This window comes from Colobus angolensis, unplaced genomic scaffold (genome assembly GCF_000951035.1).
Source record: "Colobus angolensis palliatus isolate OR3802 unplaced genomic scaffold, Cang.pa_1.0 Scaffold121, whole genome shotgun sequence".
Lineage (NCBI taxonomy): Eukaryota > Metazoa > Chordata > Mammalia > Primates > Cercopithecidae > Colobus > Colobus angolensis.
The window spans coordinates 5,361,200-5,370,329 of NW_012113253.1; the positions used below are offsets into that span (position 1 = coordinate 5,361,200).

General features: G+C 46.7%; 1 pseudogene across 1 annotated transcript; it reads right to left on the reverse strand.

Annotated features, from left to right (window-relative positions):
* Positions 1-7,725: 7,725 nt before the first annotated feature.
* Positions 7,726-8,391, reverse strand: LOC105504090 (annotated as a pseudogene). Its single transcript, XR_001000569.1, has one exon. The product of XR_001000569.1 is annotated as a protein FAM64A pseudogene (transcript).
* Positions 8,392-9,130: the final 739 nt, after the last annotated feature.

The following is a 9,130-nucleotide window of genomic DNA, read 5'->3' on the forward strand; positions in this document are numbered from 1 at the left end:
CTCTTAGGTAAGTTCTGACCTCCTTCTAACCTCTTCTTTCTGGTTTTTGATGCTGGTGGACAGGCTAGGTAGGGGAGGGTGGGATTGTGTTAAAGAATTCACAGAATTTGGGACAGGCACGGTGGCTCGTGCCTATAATCCCAGCACTTTGGGAGGCCCAAACGGGTGGATTGCTTGAGCCCAGGAGTTTGAGATCAGCCTGGGCAACATGGCAAAGTCCTGTCTCTACAAACAATACCAAAAAATGAGCTGGGCATGGTGGCACCAGCCTGTAGTCTCAGCTACTAGTGAGGCTGAGGTGGGAGGATTACCTGAGCCAGGGAAGTCAAGGTTACAGTGAGCCATGATTGTGCAACTGCATTCCAGCCTAGGCAACAGTGAGATCCCGTCAAAAAAAAAAAGCACAGAATTCTTTAGGATTCCACCAGAGGGTACAATTCTGGAATTAAGCCACCCAAAGGAGTCATGAGTTTTTACGACCAAGTTTTAAATGGGTTTCTCCTTTTTACTTCTATGGTTCTTCCACCTCCCACCCTCCACCCTAGAGTCCCGGGGCACTTGGCTTGCTCTGGCCTTAGTCACAGCTACAGGTGTCATCTGCTGCCTGGAAGCATGTTCCAAATGGCAGAGCCTTGAAGATTCTCTTTTGCTGAAGATGAGACTCTCGCCTTGGGCAGGAAGTAAAAGCCCAGTCCCCATATGGCACTACCTCCAATGGCAGCCTCCCAAAGAAAAACATGAGCTGGAACCTTCCACCTGACCTTCACTTCAGGCGAAACAGGGCTTAGGAAGCAAAGATAGTGACAGAAGTGGTTGCCTCAGCTCACCCTGTGGCGGCTGCTGGCTGAGGGCCTGGGGCAGGCTGGCCGCCTGGGGGAGTAGGGTGAGAGGGGGGGATCCGCCAGGCGAGCTTGCAGGAACTGATGTCTCTGCCCAGTTAGCAGCATCTGGCTGTAACCTCAAAAGTTCCACCCTCAGCCTGGGATGAGGAGGGAGGGGCGGGACCTACCGCACCCGCAGCCTCACAGAGAGGGAGAAAGCCAGGGCTCTTCCCTAAACTTGGGCCACGAGTGGCTCTACTGAAAGAGGAACGGCCCCAGGCAGCTCACAGGCCACAGCTGGGGTGGCCTGTGTTGGGGTGCGGGTCTGCATCCCGGGTTCTTTGAAATCATGCACATGTGCTGCCAGGAAGAGCTTCCCAACTGGAAGATCTAGAGAAGGATCTCAGTGGGTCAGACCTTTGGGTTATTTTTAAACCCTGGATCGGGTTCCAGACAGCATTTACCCTGCAGTCTGAACAGCTCCGGAAGGCAGACGGGCGTGCTGGCAGGAGCGGGCGTGAGAGGGCGCGGCAGCTGACTCCGGGTCACGCTGACATCTGAGAGCAGCCAAGCGCAGGGCCGGGGCGAAGTGCAAAACCGCAGGCCGGTGAACTGCAGTCTCCGCCCTGCGTGCAGAGCCCTCCAAGCTGTCCCGTGGCCCCTGCAGAAGTTTCACGCTTTAATAAGAAAGGCATCCTAAGGTTAGGTCTGCGGCAACACGGAGAGGCATTGAGCCCCTTCTGGGACACAGCGCCAGCCCCTGCAGGGTGGGGCAGGGAGTTACCGCGTCGGGACGAGGCTCAGGCCGGGCCCTCCAGGAGGGGGCATCTGGGCACAGCTAGGCAGACTGGGTCAGGACTAAAAGAGAGTTTCCAAGCAAAAGGCTGCGAAAGCAGAGAAGCCTGGGTGTGTGTGGCAGGGACGGCAGGGCGGGGCTGCTGGGGCAGTGGCTGGGACGGGAAGAGGTGGCACCAGAGGGAGACCTTGGAGGATGGGCAGGATTTGTCAGGCACATGGCGGATGAGAGGAAAGAACAGCTGAAAAAACAACCTGAGCCAGAAATAAGAGCAACCGGGGCACACTGGGCAGTGGGGAGATGTTCCTGTACCCAGAGTTTTCAAGAGTACAGGAGAAAATGCAGGGAGAGTAAACTGTACCTGCACGGCAAGGAGTTCAGATCTGCGGCCATAGCAAACCCAGTCAAAGGTTTTTAAACGGGGACTAATGCGAACTGAGTTATAATTTTTCAGTGTCTTTTGGAGAGCTGTGGGTAAGGATGTACTAGAAGTAAGCTGGCTGTAGAGACCAGGACGGAGGCTTTCACAGCAGCTTAAGTGTTGGGAAGAATGAGAGGCAGGAAATGTGCAGGAGGGCTTAGGTGAAGGTCACTCACTCCATGTTGGAGAACAGAGGGCAGGGAGTAGGGGCTGAAAACACAACATTTGGGGACTGCATGAGGAGGAGGGTGGGTGGTATCCCTCTAAAGGACAGGGAAGGCAGAGGGGAGTAGGGGGGAAGGTGTGCATGTTGATCTGCGAGTGCAGAAGTCCAGGACGCAGACTAGATACTTGGGAGTCACTCTGTATAGGGCAGAGCTAAAGCCACGAGATAAGGCAAGATGGGCAAAGGACACCGCATGGAGGAAGAAGAGAGGAAGGCCGGGGAGAAGACTGTTCGTGGCCCCCAGGACCCCTTCTCCCATCTTCATGTTAGTGATAAGTCTCCCTAGTTTGAAACAGGCACATGGACACCCGACTTGAGCTTCCCTTGCACCTTGGTGTGGTCATGAGACCAAGTTCTGGCCAATGGGATGTGAATGAAGTGATGACATGCAACTTCTAGGTCACGTCCTTTGAAAAGGAGGCTGCCATCTTTCTCCTCTTTTTCACCCTGCAACAGTCTGTAACATTGACACAGTGCTGGTGAGGCAGCCCTCAGCATGAAAATGAGGATACCACCTAGGAATGGTGGTAGAGCAGGGCAGTAGGAACCAGTGCGCCGCCCTGGACTGCCTGCATAGCTCCAGACTAGCAACTGGAGGAGAAATAAACTTTCTCGTTGGAGCACTGTTGTTGATTAATTTGGGGAGGGGTTAACTTTTTGTCACAGCAGCTAAGCCTGTATCTTAAGTACTACTTATACTAATACTGAAAATTTCTGTTGGGAATAAAACCCTGGGGGATGCCAGCACTCGGGAGATGCAAGTGGGAAAAGTGGAAACACAAAAGGAAAAGAGAAAAACCAAAGAAGTGGACTATCAGAGAATCCGAAGCAAGACAGCAAGGAAACCAGAAGGCAAACAGTGCTGAATGCAGCAGAAAAGTCCATATTAACAAAGATTATCAAGAGACTCTGATTTGGCCAGTATTTCAGCAGATCAAGGGGGACTTAAATCAGGCAAAGGAGTTTACACCAGAATGGAGGTAAGAATACAGTTTCTGCCATCTCTGTGCATACTTTTTGTAAGTGTGTCACTGATTTGGACATTTACAGTTCTGCATTGGCCTTTTGAGAAAAACGAATCAGGCTCATTTGTGCTTGTGCTTATGAAATTATGTGTATACTGATGCTTATCTGTGTGAATTATGATTTTTCTGTGTAATACTGTGCTACCAAAATGAAACATTTAAATATTTAAGTGTTTATGTTCATCAAAGCATACTGATTTTTTCATCAATTGACCTTATAATAGTAAAAGATATGTATGCTGAATTGAGAGACTGGTGAACTGAACTGTATCCGTGAGGAATCTTTGGATTTCCAGTGAAAGATAACTCAACCCAAACTGCTTTAAGGAGAAAGAGAATTCACTGACTCTCCAAACTGAAGCAGCCAGGAGTAGGCTGGCTACCGGCAGACTGCTCTGGAACTCCCATTTTGTCACTGGGACTGTTTTGGTCTCTCCCTTTCTCTCAGTTCTACGATGGCTCCATCCTCAAAGAAGCTTTCTCACTGTTAGCACCAGGTGGCTGCACTGCTTTTCACAGCCACCCCAGCTTCATGTCCAGGGAAGAAAACCTAAAGTCGCTTGCCAAGAAGCCCCAGTAATTGGGTCTTGTTGGCTTGTAGGTCACATATTCATCCCTGAAGCTATCAGGCCAGCTGAGAGAAAGCAAAGCTTACTGACTGGGTGCCCTGGGCAAATCATGTCACCTCTCTGTGCCTTAGTTTTCTCATTTTAAAGTACAAATGATAAATAGGACTTATCTAGTAGAGTTGTTATGAGGGTTACATAAGTTAACATTTATAAAGTGCTTAGAACAGTGCCTCACTCAGAGTAAGCACCATATAAATATTTGTTGAACAGATATGTTGGACAGGCCTGAGTCACGAATCTCGCACTTCTATCCACTTGGGCCACACAGCGACTGTATGGGGAAGGAATAGTTGGTATGGAACAAAAGAGAAATGGACCCCCGGTTGGCAAGTGACTCATGTTCTCTAGAATTCTAGAAAACAAGAATACAAGAACTCAAGTTTAAATGAAGTAGAAGAATGGATTTGAGAGGAGGAGATGGGATTATGACCAGAGAGGTGAATTTCAGGAAGCCTTAATGATTGATATAATTTGGCTCTGGGTCCCCCACCCAAATCGTATCTCGAATTGCAATCCCCACATTCCCCACGTCGTGGGGAGGGCGATCAGGTGGGAGGCGACTGGATCACGGCAGCAGTTTCCCCCACGCTGTTCTCATGATAGTGAGTGAGTCCTCAAGAGATCTGATGGTTTTATAAGGCAGTTTTCCCTGCTCTTGCTCACACTCCATGCCTCTTCCCCTTCCACCATAATTGTAAGTTTCGTGAGGCCTCCCCAGCCCTGTGGGACTGTGAGTCAATTACACCTCTTTTCTCTATAAATTACCCAGTCTCGAGTATTTCTTTGTAGCTGCGTGAAATTGGACTAATACACTGATTATGTTACAATTCTGTGATGAAAAGAATTCAAGAGGGGCTATGTGTTGGGTGGCTGAAGTCGAGTTGAAGTAGACAGATCTACAATGCCAGGATATTCAAAATTTTATCTGTTACAATCCCTGGACACCTTTATCAACTCAGCTGGGCTGAATTTTCTGCCAAAAATGGTATTTTCAAAGATTGTTGGTTTTTAATAGTCTAGGTTGTAAATATAAATATTTTAGGTTTTAAATAGTCCAAAGCCAGAGCTTCAAAGGTGTGTGTGTGTGTGTGTGAATGTGTGTGTACGCCAGTGACTACTCTCTTACTCTTTTTCTAGATCCCCCCAACCCCACCTTTTTTTGTGAGATGGAGGATGGAGTCTCGCTCTGTTGCCTAGGCTGGAGTACAGTCGCATGATCTCGGCTCACTGCAACCTCTGCCTCCCTGATTCAAGCAATTCTTCTGCCTCAGCCTCCTGAGTAGCTGGGATTACAGGCAAGCATCACCACGCCCAACTAATTTTTGTATTTTTAGTAGAGACAGGGTTTTGCCATGTTGGCCAGGCAGGTCTTGAACTCCTGACCTCAAGTGATCCACCCACCTCAGCCTCCCAAAGTGCTGGGATTACAGGCATGAGCCACCACACGCGGCCATAGCTTCTTTTTTTTTTTTTCTTTGAATACATTGCATAGAATTTAGGGCCCAAAGAGATCTAAGAGTGTACACTCAGCCCAGCTCCTTCAGGCCTTAAGAGAAAAGGGACTCAAGTAACCTCACAACATGGCAAAGTAAAGCATCAGTTTTATTACTAGGAAACCTAGACCAAAGAATTCGGGGGACATTTGCGGGGCGGGGGGGTGGGGGACAATGGAACTTTTTCCACACCTCCCTCAGGGCAGTTGTCATACCCTGACTGTAGCCACCATGAGTGCCTCGAGGGTCTGTGGCACCAAGCTAGGGGCAGGTAGACCTGTCTGGACCTGAGGCGACCCTGGAAGCAGGACTAATGGGGTCTTGGGACTGAAGGCCAGTGGGAGCAGCCCCCTCCCCGAGGGAGGCCAAGGGTAGGGAGAGGAGGATCTGTGTCTCAAGTGTCTGACCAAGTGTCTCACTCAGCTGTATTTTTAGCTGTCACCCTTGAGCCACATATCCATGGAGCGTCCTCAGAGAACCTACATTATTCGTTTGCTGAAGCACTGCATTTTCCTTGAATTTCAGTTTAGAGATCCAGTTTTGGGGGACTTTGTCTTCCTTCCTGCTTTTATGTCCAGTCTGTTTTCTATTTTCTCTCAAAAACTTGCCTAATGAGCAGGGAGGGGGTGGGATTGAAAAGCTGGGGCTTTGTCATCACACAGATCTGGACTGAATCCCAGCCACACCCGAGCCCAAGAAGCTGGACCTCCCCGAGAATCCACTTCCCCTGCTGTCAAATGGGGACCCTAACAGTAATCACTCCATGGGCTGTGCCCTGGGGGTTGACTGGGATAATGTTTGCAAAGTGCCCCGCACAGTTCCTGGTGCATAGTAATGAGTCAATAAACGTGGGCAATTATTTTATTTTCAGAAATCTGTGAAAGATGTGTGTGGAGGGCTCACCTAGTTACAGTTTTTCTCCTTGGGGAGCTCTCTCCTGAAACATGAATCTTTGTTTTGAAGAGAGCCTCAGTGGTTTAGTCCTGTGTGAGTTCAATATTGTTTTGTAGTCTCAAAATCACATCCATAGCAATCTTGTTTGTCTGTCATTAATCCTGTTTTTAAGCAGTTTTCTCTAGTGATTAAAAAAAAAATGATGCAAGGGCAAATTGGAAAACATTCCACTTTGAAAGCTGCTTCAAGGTGAAGATTTACCTTTTAAAAAATTATTTATGTTGTGCATTTCATAGTAACCTAAGATTTGACATTCTGCCTATGTTCCTATGATAAAAATAGATTAAAAGTCTGTGAAATAAAAGTATAATCACCATAATCCAATATCTGTATGATTTCCCTATATTTTTGGAACCTAAAAATAGAAACATTTAGGGGTGCTATTTTATTACTTGCTTGCATTTTTAATCTGTCAAACCTGAATTTCATTTTAGTTTTTATTTTGTTTATATTTTATGATGCTACAAATGTTTAAAATTCATATTTTGGGGATTAAGATGAAAGTCTTTCCTGTGATCATATTATTTGGAAATAGTTTTTATTTCAGTTTGGCATTTTCTGTGGCTACTAACTTAAATCTAGTAACTGGTATCCATGGCATCCATGTTCTGTTTTATTTATTTTTTTCCTCACTACTTTGCTAACAAGGAGGCATCCATGTTCTATGAACCACAGTATTCTTTCTACTTTACCTTTGAACTCAAACTATTTAACTTTTATACAAATGGAGAAAATAGTTCAAAAAGTAACATGTCTTCTTCAGCATTACCTAATGGTAATCAACACCTAATTCACACCTCTAGGTAGAAAGATAAATCAATTCCTCCCTCAAATGTTAAGGGCCAGGTCTCATGTTGCAGGCTTTTCCCATCATTTCACTATATTATATCTTTTCTGTTTACTAAAAATAATCTTTCCTTTTTCTGATTGGAAAGTAATCAATGCTTTTAAGATAACCTGAAAAATAGTATTATCTCTTGGGCTGATGCTGAATTTCAAAATAGTACTCCTCTGAAAAATGGTTTCCTCAAAGTTGAGAACATAAACAATATGTTACTCCCAAGGCAATAATCAGAAATACAGGCAGATATTTCATTTAACAATATTGCCTCATCACAGTGAGATGATGAAATAAACATATTTTTCATTTATTTTATTTTATTTTATTTATTTTTTTTAAATCAGGACACACATTTAACAGTAAGAATAATTATAACATGATATGATGCTGCTCAGGGTACCCCTGGCTCCAGGTAGCCACAGGAGGTGCCAAGAAGTCCCTGGGGCCCAGCTGGGTCTGGGAGGTCAGAGAGCAGGGACTGTGCCCAGGCTAAAAGGTCACCAGTGCCGGGGTGAGGCACTATCCCACTTGCCTGGGAGAGCAGAGGGGCTCTGTTGAGGAGTAGGGGCTCCGGAAGGCAGCCTCCCGCCTTGACCGCCGTAATGGGTGGGCATGTGAGCCCATCCGGGCCGAGAGGTGGTGATGCTCCCTCTCCCAGGGGTCTGTGGCAGAGTGGGCAGGGGCGGCTCCAGACAGCCGAGTGCTCTTCTGGCTCAGGCTGTGAGTTGGGGATCCACTGCCCTTTTGTGCGCCTCTCTTCCGCCTCCTGGCCTTCACGTGCGTCTCCACCAGCCACTTGGTGCCACTTTGGCAGGACTCCTGGATTCTCTGGGACATGGCACCCAAAGCACTCTTAGCTGAGCGAGCTACAGCCTGGAAGCCCTGCTGACCTGGCTCTGGGGTTTCCAGGCGTTTCCAGGAGGGGCCTGCGCGGAGATTGAGGTTGACGGCTCTCAGGGGCAGCCTCCTTTGGAACTGTCTGCACAGAGACCCCAGAGCCCCTGCAGAGGTCTCCTGATGGCTGGCCCCAGGCTGCAGCTCCTTGCTGTCCTCCAGCGGCTCCTGGTGCCGGAGAGATCTCCGGCGCACAGAGGTCCCCATGCTCTGCCACCGAGAAGCCATTTGCCTGGCCAAGAGCCTTCTCTGTCCACGAGAGCCGGACAGCACCAACGCGGATCACAGCCGGAGCACCTTTTTCATTTATTATAATGAAAAATTGCAAACCACCTAGATGTTAGGTAAAATACAGTATATCTATGTAGATTAAAGTGTAGCTATTATAAATAATAGATTATGTAGCATTTTTCCTTTTTATTTTTATTATTAAATTCTTTTAATTTATAAATTAACTAATTACAAAGTGTGTTCATTGAAAAGCTTCACGGCACAAAGGCTACAAAGAAAATACCCCATTTTTAAGGACATAGAGAAATGCTCACAATCCAACAATTACTGAAAGAAGAAAAACATTAATTCAACATAGAGCTCGATCTTGGTTGTATTAATTATATTATAACATATAATATATAATATTACATATAGTATATTTTATATTATATACAACATATATGATGTATGATATAATAATATAAAACATATGCCATATGTTATATGTATTATGTATAATATATGTTATATATTTACATATAAAATACATGTATATGAAACGGGAGAGTTCCCTGATGCCCCTTGCAGGACATTGGACAGGGGTGTGGCTCACCTGTTCAGTTGCCACGGCTGCTCAAACCCCTTACGGGATGGGGAGCACGCAGAGAGATGCAGGAGCCCAAGTGGGTGTGTATTGTAGTGCGCCTTTTTAGCTTTGCCGTCCTCGGACAGCTTGAGTGTTAAACAGCTCAGTGAACCCTCTGCCTTTCTGGAAGGGCAGAGGGCCAGTGTCACAGCTTTCTGTATCGCAAGCTCC